The 12,494-nt window shown below is 34.9% G+C and overlaps 1 long non-coding RNA gene across 1 annotated transcript; it reads right to left on the bottom strand.

Moving 5' to 3' along the window:
• Positions 1-8,489: 8,489 nt before the first annotated feature.
• On the bottom strand, positions 8,490-9,776 carry LOC131438771 (uncharacterized). The gene is made up of 3 exons (XR_009230988.1): positions 9,653-9,776; positions 9,393-9,576; positions 8,490-9,333 (listed from the first exon to the last, which is right to left on the bottom strand). It is a non-coding gene; the product is annotated as an uncharacterized LOC131438771 (long non-coding RNA).
• Between the last annotated feature and the right edge of the window lie 2,718 nt (positions 9,777-12,494).

Here is a 12,494-nt window from a genome sequence, read left to right as displayed (position 1 = left end):
AAATGACGAACTATAAACTGTTCCAGAAATATCTCGCATTATATTATCATTATCATTTTATTCTTCAATCTCTTAATCAGTCACTTTTTCATTGGGTGAGTTTAGGTCTTTTTCTATGAAATGTGGGATGTCGCTGATAAAATGGCGTACCGATGTAACCAAGCACTAAAATAGATTTGGAGATATAAAAAAATTATCATAGTCCAGAAGAGTCGCTTTGCTTTACAAATAGAAAGGTAATAGAATTGTTGGAAAACCCGATTTTCGAGGAGAGCCCCAGAGACCCAAAGTATGTATTAGTATTATATTAGACACACCTCGACGAGATCGGAAAATGTCTGTGTGTATGTGTATGCACCTTTCATCGATTTTTTTACCGCTCAATTTTCTTGGAAATGACTGAACCGATTTCACCTAACTTAAGCTCGTTTGAAAGCTCGGTTCGTTTATCACTGAGAAAATTTAGTGGTAAAACACATTTTAGCGATTACGTCATATATAGCCTTGCATCCAGGAACCAGGAACTGCAGCTATCTCCGAACTCGATCAATGGCTTAATAGTCATTGATCGAGTTCGGAGATAGCTGCAGTTCCTGGTTCCTGGATGCAAGGTTATATATGACGTAATCGCTAAAATGTGTTTTACCACTAAATTTTCTCAGTGATAAACGAACCGATTTTACCAAACATAGAGTCGTTTTAAAGGTACTATTGAGCCATTGATCCAGGTCAAATATCAAATGGCTATGATTTTTGACTCCGGTGATTAAATGGTATAAGTGACGTAACAAACTAAATTTCTTACCGCTCAATTTTCCCAGAGATGACTGAACCAATTTCAACAAACTTATGTTCATTTGGAAGCTATTATTGACTCTTTGAGTAGGTTCGAAGATCAAATAGCTGACACTTCTGGTTTTGGAGCTATAATAGTGTAACCGACAAAGCGCATTGTTTTTTTTATCGATTTTTATAAACTTAAGCTCATTTGAAAGCTTTTATTGGATTTTTGGTCAAGTTCAATGACAAATCTGCGATTACTTCTCGTTCCGAAGATATAATGATACGAGTTCCACTACTTATATTTCGGGAATAGCGAATAAGACAAACATTTTCAGGTGAAAATGGCTTTATTGTTTTTTTAATGTATTCCCCGTGATGATCGATATACTTTTGCATGCGTTTGAAACAATCAGAAAAGCATTCTTGCATTTGGTGCCTCAAAAACATGGTTTTCGACAGCATCTTCAGGCGTCGATAATCGTTGACCACGTATTTTTTTTCTTGATATGCTGTTTTGTTTACAGCTCATACGTATATATCCATGATTCGTCACCTGTTACGATCTTATATACGTCGGATGATGCACCGCGATCGTATTTTTTTAACATTTCCTTGCACCAATCGACACGAACGTTGCACCAACCGACACCAACCAACGAAAACAAACCTTTTTTTTCGACCAGGTGTTCATGCAATATTAACACTCCAAATACCAAGCCTCAAAAAAAGTTGGAACGGTAACTTTGAGCTGTCATAGCTCAGCTGTTTTTCAACGGATCTCAATAAATTTTACACTCTCGAATTTTGTACAGTTCGTAGATTATTTTAAGTATATCATTATTGACAATCGGTTACAAAAAATCAATAAAAATGTGATTTTTTTCGTTGCAGGTTTTTTTCAGGAGCAAAAATGCCCTATCTGCTATCTAATTTTGTTTCCTTTGGCATCAACGTCGGGACTGAAAATTGAGAGCTCCAACTTTATCAAGTAATAACTTTGTTGATAGTGAACCGATTTTCAAAATTTGTTCACCATTGGAATGGTACAAGTTTCAGAAATAAAATGCACTAAAACAAACGTAAAATAGAGTTGTCTACCTAAAATTATAGAGAAAACTGTAAACAGAAGACCACAAAAAAGATGGGATTTTTCACAATTATCGTAAATATCTCTGAATTCAAAGCGATGACCTATATGTTTTTATATAGCATTGGATTGCTAATAAAACCAGTTACAAATAGGGCTAAACTAGCATTTTTTTTTATTCAAAAACATCTAAAAATAAATGACAAACACTAAAAAATTTCAAATTTTAGTTATTTTTACAAAATGCTTAGAAATTAAAGCGGTGACATACACTTTTATACACTTAAGTATTGTTATTAATACTCACGATTATTTATAACAAATTAAACTCAATGTTCTTTAGAAGAATCTAAAAACAAACGGCATAAACACAGACATTTTCAAAACTTTGTGTCTTTCTCATATGGAAAGGTTATGCAATCACTGTGAAAACCGACTTTTGAACCGAGACTCGGAGGGCCGAGTGTCATATTTCATTCGACTCAGTTCCTCGAGTACGCAAAATGTCTGTATGTGTGTATGTGTGTATGTGTCTGTATGTATGTATGTATGTAACTTTTTTTTACACTCACTTTTCTCAGAGATGGCTGGACCGAATTTCAAAAACATAGATTCAAATGGAAGATCTAGTAACCCCGTATAAAGTTCCTGAATTTTATTCGAATCCGACTTCCAATTCCGGAATTACAGGATGATATGTGCAAAAAAATGAAAATAAGTGCACTAACTTTTTTCAGAGATAGCTGAACCGATTCTCACAAACTTAGATTCAAATGAAATGTCTTATAATGTCTTATACAAAGTTCCTGAATTTCATTTCGATTCAACTTCCGGTTCCGGAATTACAAGGAGATTAGTATAATAATTACAATTTCAAATTAATTCATCACTTTGCTCAGATATGGCGTGGCAGATTTAACCAAAATTAGGTGCAAATGAAAGATTTCATAGTCCTATATAAAACTCCAAAGTTCCATCAGAATGCGACTTCTGGTTCCGGAATTATAGGGTGAAGTATGTTGAAAATTAATACAGTCACTTAAAGTGGTCTAAAGTGGATCTCACTCACTTTCCTCACCTATGGATTGACAAATGTTCACAAATGAATATTAGCTCAAATGTAAAGTCTCGTGGTCCCATATTGAATTCCTGAATTTTAGCCGACACCAATTCCGGACAACCGGTTGCGGAATTATAGGGTGAAGATTATTAAAATATTTATACCGTTACTAAAAGCGCTAAGTAAAACACGTTAACTAATTTCTAAACTTACCTCAAAACTAGTCCAATCGATAGTCATTGTCAGTAGACGGCCAAACAAATTGATGTCGATTTTTCTGATTCCCGGTTTTCGATTAACGACCGGATATCGTGACTATAAACTCGGAAATTGATCCCAGTCACTTCTCTCGAACCGACTTCGATTGTACCGGTTCCTGGACTCCTGTTTCGGAAGTACCTGCAATAGTGGAACTCACTTCGTTTTCTCAGAAATGGTCTTATCGATCTGAGAACTGCTTTACTCTGTAGGTTATAATAGTTGATGATGAATCATTACACCACGAGTTCAAGTTCTACTTTCTTATTGTACAAAGCCATCGCAAAAATTAAGAATTTCCGTTTTATCTAAAAACTAAAAATCTATTGGTGAAATTAAAATTATGAGTCTCTAAGAATTATAGTTTCTACTGATTGCAAACGATAGAAGTATGAAAACATATTTTGATACAATAAAATCTCAATTTACGCGAAATTTAATTTACGCACCCACGACTTTGCGCGTGAATTGAGGTTAGAGTGTATACTGAAACGTTGAAGGCATAACAGAAATTTTAAAGCTTCCGATCCTGCACCGATTTTTTTAGATTCTACGGAAGTGTTGGACAAATTCAAAATTGTAGTAGATATCAATTGAATTTATTTCATATGTACATAAAAATTATTTGAATCTATGTGTTCATTCTTTAGTACAGCACAAAAATCGAAATAAAATGGAAGCCTCCATTTTTTAGTAAATTGTAAATAAAATGATTTCAAAATATAAAAATTATAAATTATATTAGTCAATAAAGTAACTGTTCTGGCTTTAAATTTTTAGGCAATATATTTCCGCTGATAGAAATTGAATGTATTTCTACCAATTTTTCTAGTTGTTTTAAGAGAATATATAATTTTATTCATCAAAACAATCTTTATGATAATGATTCTAACAATTTAGAGCAAAAAATGTTCAAGTCATCGCTTTCATTTTTGATTTATATGTTAAACATAATTTTTTTGTAATATTTGTCAATAGTTACATTTACACTGTATATTTTCAGGTTGTTTTTGATGGTGTAAAAACGTCAGCTTAGCATAAATTGTAGCTGTGTTGACTAGCAATCGAATAATGTATAAAAACATATAGGTCATCGCTTTGAATTCAGAGATATTTACGATAATTGTAAAAAATCCCATCTTTTTTGTGGTCTTCTGTTTACAGTTTTCTCTATAACTTTAGGTAGACAACTCTATTTAACGTATGTTTTAGTGCATTTTATTTCTGAAACTAGAACCATTCCAAATGTGAACAAATTTCGAAGATCGGTTGACTAACAACAAAGTTATGACGCGAGAAAGTTGAAGTTCTCAAAATTCTATTCACAATGCTGGTGCCGCATAAATGCAGATAGGGCATATTTTGTGCGTGAAAAAAGACTTGGAACGGGAAAAATCACATTTTCATTGATTTTTCCTAACCGATTGTCAATAATGATATACTTAAAATAATCTGCGAACTATACAAAATTCGAGGGTGTAAAATTTATTGAGATCCGTTGAAAAACAGCTGAGCTATGACAGTTCAAAGTTACCGTTCCAACTTTTTTTGAGGCTTGGTGCTTCGCGTAACTTTTTGAGGCTTGGTATTAGGAGTGTTAAATGTACGGGTGTGAAACTAATGCCCAAGGATGCCTCTATCTACATGGCGATCTTGCATTATCAGTTAAAGCACAGCATCGATGGTTTCTGGCAAAACAACTAATTTTGGACGACCTTCACGAAATTCATCCGCGACCACGATTGTATTTACTGTACCAGCGATATACAGTGGGTTTTTATGGTGCTTCATCGCCATATAAAGAACAAAGTTCATCGACACACTCTTGTCGTTTTGAGAACGTTTATGTTAAAAAAAACGTCAAACTTTATATTGATGCTGCCAGATTTTAGCTATTGACATTAGTGTGGCCAGTTCCCGAAATATAAGTAGCGTATAACTGACATAATCAATAGAACGCGCTTTTTCCTTCCGTTCAATTTCTTAGTAGATGACTGATTTCAACAAGGTTAGGCTTGTTTGGAATCTACTATTGGTCCATTAAAAAGGTTTGGAGCTCCAATGGTTCGCACTCAGCTTGTGTGCAGTGTCACACATAAGTATCATCTATTGCAGCAGAGAACATATGTTCCAGAGTAGCGTAGTTTTTAGAGCATCTCACGGAAAAGGATAAGGGCCAAGGTTCGAGTCCTACCTCTGGGCGATACTATTAGTTTTTAGTTTATTTTGCACATTTTACCGCGGAACTACAAGGCCTTTTTCTTAAATGTAATAAAAAAACTCGTTTGAGCGGTCTCTGAGAAAATCGAGTGCACTTTTTATTTATGTTTTTTACATATTTCACCCCGTTACTCCCGAACCGAAAGTCCGTTCCGGGTAAAATTCAATAGTACTTTATGGGACCAAGAGACCTTTCATTCGAACCTATGCTTGTAAAAATCGTCTAGCCAAATCGAGTGCACATTTTTGTAACATACACACACATACAGACACACACACGCACATAAATTTGCTCAGTTCGTCGAGCTGAGTCGAATGGTATATGACATTCGGCCCTCCGGGCCTCGATTAAAAAGTCGGGTTTCATAGCGATAGCATAACCTTTCTATATAAGAAAGGTAAAACAGTTTTTATATCCGCACAGTTTCTTGTAATCTGAGAAAGAACTTGAATATCAGGATGTATTACAACAAAATGATGCAAAGATGTTTATTCAACGAACAATATTGCAAACATTATAAATAATAACGATTTATTAATTTTAGTTGGTTTGATGTAAAGTCGTCATTACTAACTTCAGTTTTGCAATGATTTTTTCAAAAAAGATACGCTCAGAGGCAGAGCTCGAACCTGCGATCTTATGCATTCCGTGCATACACGTTATACCATTTCCGCCACTCTGAGCTGTAGTAGACACAGTTGTACAACACCACCGAATGTATACAGCGTACATTCTACATGTTCTAATCCTAGCCGCCTCAATACCGACATCATCTATCCAAGCACCTTTTCCGTTCATCGCACCCACCAGTCTTTTCGCTCTATTTTTTACTAAACACTCAAGTACTGTTTAGAAGATAGAGATGATCGGGTAATCAATTTCCTAAACCCGAAATAAATATCTTTACCCATACATCTTTTATGCGAGTTTTTCATTCATTTGACTGTTCAATCTATGTTTTCACTAAGTCATTGAAAATCTGGACGAATTTACGTCAAACCAACTAAAATTGATAAATCGGTATAAACAATTTGCGGTTTGATTTTCCGTAACAATCTGGCGCTGGTTGTAAAAGCAGACAATCAAAGAGCCTTCATAGTGTCTGACGATAACCAGGCTGAAGCTAATAAGTTACTTCGTGCAAAATAAGGGCGCCATTGCAAAAATTTTCACTCACCCTTAAATTAGGTTGAAGAAAATTATATCGAAATGTTTAATGCATCCCAAGCAATACATTTTTAAATCGAAGTGAATTTGAATATTGAGCGCTAAATCAAATATTTTTGTCAGCCTAAAATATCTTTCATACGGCCAATAGTAAATCAGCCCGAAATAACTTCTTATTCAACTGTAACTGATCCTTATCTGCTCCGATCCGATTTAGCATAATTTCCAGCTTGAACTTTACTTTGCTTTTCAGAACATCCTCCATCGTATCAGTCAGATTTAAGGCTTCCGGTCGGTATTCACCAGTAGGAAAACCAGGAAAACCAGTGCTGCGTTTGTTCAAAGGAAAGAAAATATTATTACACCACTGCCGTATATCCCACACCTGGTCTGCCACGTTTTCGTTCACGCTGATGGTGGTGAAGCAAACTAGCAACAGTGTGTGTGAAAATAAGCGTGAAATGTAATATGAAGCTGTGTAGTACGGCCTCCGTTACTCCACTAGCCGTCAGGTGAGTAGCCTTGTATCCATCGCTGACACCTTCAACTATGAAATTGGACGAGCGTTTGATACCAGATTGGCATTAGGCACATGTTGGATTTTTTCAATGTCGATGTAGATTGATGCAGGGCTAACATGCATCTCGAATCGAGTTTCTCGAAACGATTATTTTTCAAGTCGATTCGACTGAATTGTGGCATAACGTATCGCGTTCGACTTCTTGATCGAGATCTTAACAATGTGGTACTAGATTTCGACTGGCGCGGTTCGAATTGTCAAATATAAATATACAAACCCATACACATTGCAATCACGAAAAAATGAAGCTATGAATTATTGTTTGGATATTTTCGATTACTCTAATGCGGTTTGAGTACTAAAAGGAAGGAAAATGTTTATAATACGAAATTTTGGTGGGAATAATATGGCTACATTGCTGCAGTTTTTGTTTCAATTGAGATGCTGATACGTTTTCAATCAATTTAAAAGAGTGAAAATTTTTTGAAGTACATTTCTGCATTAGGAAGTCTTTTTAAACATCACCCACTTTCCCACGCCTTTTCTCACAATTCGTTGTAGTAACGTTTTCCGTCCACCGGTTCCAGAAATTTAAAAACAAACTACGGTTAGTTTAGTTTAGTTTCGACATACTTTTGTTATATTAATTAAATACCGTGCAGCGTTCAATTTTTTAAAACAGTACGACTCAAACATAAAAACAAACATGAATACTAATATACCTTCAAATAAAACGGAACGTATTAAAAAATTCAAAGTCGATAGCAAGAAAGTTTTCAACAATTTCTTATCGAGTTTAGTCGTTTACGAGCTCAATTTTTTTGGTTTCATAATGCCAAAACTTCTCGATAATCTAATACTTCTTTGAGTGAAACTCGATGATCGAGTTCGAATCGAGAACCATAATACGAATCATGGTCGACTCGATAAAATTTAAGTCGAATCGAGATACATAATGCCACCCCAGATTTCCGTGTTCTTAACTACTGCATTTTCATCCATCTCACCATGTAATCAGTTTGCTGGAAATCCTCTAATTATATCACAAAACAATTTTAGCACTGCAAAATTCATTCACTTGATTGAAATTCAAAATAGATTGTTGATGTATTCGAAAAAAACATTTCCTTACTCCTTTTGGAGCTAGTGTTGATTTAACTAAAATATAAAAACCTTATAAGCATTGAATAGTGTGTACTTCAATACCAGATATCAACAGAATCTGTCGTAAGAAATAGCATACCAAATGAATTCTGTGATTATCTCAATGCTGATATACACTACTGTGGGCAAAAAATAGTAAGACTTCGTTCATAATTTCAAAATTCTTTATTTATTCTTCTAAACAAACAACAAAAATCTATTTCACCCCCCTCGAAGTAATCCCCCCAGGTCCCAATACACTTGTACCAACGTTTTTTCCAACCCTCGAATCCTTCAATAGCCTTCAATGCTGCATAGCGATTCACGTTCGATGTCTTCAATTGAATCAAAACGGTTTCCCCGGACCAGTCGTTTGAGTTTGCTGAACAGCCAGAAGTCACACGGAGCTGATTCAGGCGTTGGTTGAGTTTTTGGCGAAAAAATCACGAAGAATCAATGCAGTATTCGACGGTCCATTATCGTGGTGGAAAATCAAGAGTTATAGGCCCATAGTTTATTTTTGCGAATAGCTTCACGCAAATGACGCATAACACTCAAATAGTATTCCTTGTTGACAATTTGGCCGATCGAAAGGAGTTCGGAGTGCACTACACCTCGATAATCAAAGAAAACTGTTGATGGCTGTCCTGGACGTGGTTGGTCGTCAATGCGTTCTCGAACCTCTTTCAACAACTTGTACCAATCAAAAACACTTGCTTGCGACATACAACTATCACCGATAGCAAAATAGCCTTTTGCATTAGTCTGAATATTTAAGCACCAGAGATTTGATTCCGCACACAAAATTTTATGGAACTTCATTGATGTATAATTTCACTCATTGTAAAAATCGTCGATTGCACTTTTAATACTTCAAAAAGACAGACGTATACTAAACACTTATGCATATTTTGACGTGACACTTGGCACAGATGTTTTTCGACGAATAATGTTTCCGCGTGATAATATAATTTAAAAGTCCCACTACGTTTTTTCTCACAGTATTAATTCTATATTTACTCCAATGACAATAAATATTAATTTGGGCCTGACGAAAGATTCCTTATGCTTCAATGGAAATAAAATTTTGCCGGCTACAAAGAAAGAAAAAACTTTTATCTGTGAGTAGAAAATTAATCACATCTGTACTTACATATTCTCCTGAGCTACCAACCAACATCATCACGTTTGTGTTGTCACTTGTCAATGTCAGTACAACACACTCTTTTCGGTAAACACGTACCGGAGACTAACAATCCCTGATAAACGTATTAGCTAATGTTTTGACTTATTAAATTTAATTCAAACCTCGGTTGTAGACACTCGCCTCCAAGCGTCTCAAAATCAGGTGCCAGAAAACATAAACAGAAATATCTACTGAATGTAGCTGTCTTTGTCTTAATTGAAGCCTACCTCATATTCCTTCTCCTGACTGGCCGGTCACCGATTTTATACTGAGTTTGTGAAAACTGACACCCTCCGACCGAAGTGTCTTTGATGAGCACGCGGAACACGGACGGGAGGTGAACCATGGCTTGTATCCTGCTTTTCCGTCTCCGAAATCGCGATGGTGGCGGTTCTTCAAAGATCACACGTTGGTTTCTCATTAGCATATAAGTTCTGCTCGTTTAGCCGATGACTTCACAAAATCGACCCACTCGCACAGAAAACACGGTGGGAAAACCTTTGGATGAGATCTCCCTTATGTTCGCTCCACATTAGCGAACCCAAGCCGCAGACATTATATCCCCGAGTGTCGCAGCTGTAATTAATTTTCCACCTTCCCCACATACTTTAAGTTCTTCCGTACGAAGCGGAATGGAAAGCTGTGATGAGAGGAACCTTGCCAAGGCGAAAATTGAATTCCATTTACATATTATTCGTGCGTTGGCACATTTGCTCTCTGTTGGCGGTCCCTGCCACATCAGCTGAAAGATGCGGTATTGGGCAACAAACTCACCTTGCCGGTAGGCGATAAATGTATCGCCAATTGGACTACAAATTGTATTGAAAAATAACAGCATGATCAAGTTGGACATACAAAGCACAAATTTACTTACTTATTGCATTATATAAATTGCTGTATTATGATGTTCTATACTTTCGTGAACATTGATTTTGAGGATCTCACTTTTATTTACGGATAAAGCAAGAAAAGGTCACAATAATAATAGAGAAACCGGGTGCATGAAAAATATACAAATGAAAAAAAATAATAAGAAAAAGTTACCCATGCGATGATTATAAATCCAGCAACAATAAGCAAAGTAGCAAAAATAGCAAAAATAGCAAAAATGCAAAAATAACAAAAATAGCAAAAATAGCAAAAATAGCAAAAATAGCAAAAATAGCAAAAATAGCAAAAATAGCAAAAATTGCAAAAATAGCAAAAATAGCAAAAATAGCAAAAATAGCAAAAATAGCAAAAATAGCAAAAATAGCAAAAATAGCAAAAATAGCAAAAATAGCAAAAATAGCAAAAATAGCAAAAATAGCAAAAATAGCAAAAATAGCAAAAATAGCAAAAATAGCAAAAATAGCAAAAATAGCAAAAATAGCAAAAATAGCAAAAATAGCAAAAATAGCAAAAATAGCAAAAATAGCAAAAATAGCAAAAATAGCAAAAATAGCAAAAATAGCAAAAATAGCAAAAATAGCAAAAATAGCAAAAATAGCAAAAATAGCAAAAATAGCAAAAATAGCAAAAATAGCAAAAATAGCAAAAATAGCAAAAATAGCAAAAATAGCAAAAATAGCAAAAATAGCAAAAATAGCAAAAATAGCAAAAATAGCAAAAATAGCAAAAATAGCAAAAATAGCAAAAATAGCAAAAATAGCAAAAATAGCAAAAATAGCAAAAATAGCAAAAATAGCAAAAATAGCAAAAATAGCAAAAATAGCAAAAATAGCAAAAATAGCAAAAATAGCAAAAATAGCAAAAATAGCAAAAATAGCAAAAAATAGCAAAAATAGCAAAAATAGCAAAAATAGCAAAAATAGCAAAAATAGCAAAAATAGCAAAAATAGCAAAAATAGCAAATATAGCAAAAATAGCAAAAATAGCAAAAATAGCAAAAATACCAAAAATACCAAAAATACCAAAAATACCAAAAATACCAAAAATACCAAAAATACCAAAAATACCAAAAATACCAAAAATACCAAAAATACCAAAAATACCAAAAATACCAAAAATAGCAAAAATAGCAAAAATAGCAAAAATAGCAAAAATAGCAAAAATAGCAAAAATAGCAAAAATAGCAGAAGAAGCAAAAATAGCAATAATAGCAAAAATTGCAGCAAAATTGTAATTTGACCGATTCTCCAATAAAAGCAGCATTGGAGGAGTATAAAAATAAATCTAATCTTCAGTGTACGCTGGTGGAGGGCAAAATAGAAACGAGAGCAGAAAAAAGTTCATTAATGCTTCCGAAGCTTTTACATGCCGTTCTAATACAAAATGAGGCATGTCATTTTTTTTCACTAATAAACACATATATAGGGTGATTTTTTAAGAGCTTGAGAACTTTTTTAAACAATAAAACGCATAAAATTTGCAAAATCTCATCGGTTCTTTATTTTAAACGTTAGATTGGTACATGACATTTACTTTTTGAAGATAATTTCATTTAAATGTTGACCGCGGCTGCGTCTTAGGTGGTCCATTCGGAAAGTCCAATTTTGGGCAACTTTTTCGAGCATTTCGGCCGGAATAGCCCGAATTTCTTCGGAAATGTTGTCTTCCAAAGCTGGAATAGTTACTGGCTTATTTCTGTAGACTTTAGACTTGACGTAGCCCCACAAAAAATAGTCTAAAGACGTCAAATCGCATGATCTTGGTGGCCAACTTACCGGTCCATTTCTTGAGATGAATTGTTCTCCGAAGTTTTCCCTCAAAATGGCCATAGAATCGCGAGCTGTGTGGCATGTAGCGCCATCTTGTTGAAACCACATGTCAACCAAGTTCAGTTCTTCCATTTTTGGCAACAAAAAGTTTGTTAGCATCGAACGATAGCGATCGCCATTCACTGTAACGTTGCGTCCAACAGCATCTTTGAAAAAATACGGTCCAATGATTCCACCAGCGTACAAACCACACCAAACAGTGCATTTTTCGGGATGCATGGGCAGTTCTTGAACGGCTTCTGGTTGCTCTTCACTCCAAATGCGGCAATTTTGCTTATTTACGTAGCCATTCAACCAGAAATGAGCCTCATCGCTGAACAAAATTTGTCGATAAAAAAGCGGACTTTCC

This window comes from Malaya genurostris, chromosome 3 (assembly GCF_030247185.1).
Source record: "Malaya genurostris strain Urasoe2022 chromosome 3, Malgen_1.1, whole genome shotgun sequence".
NCBI classification, from domain to species: domain Eukaryota; kingdom Metazoa; phylum Arthropoda; class Insecta; order Diptera; family Culicidae; genus Malaya; species Malaya genurostris.
This window is presented reverse-complemented; position numbering and strand designations above follow the sequence as displayed.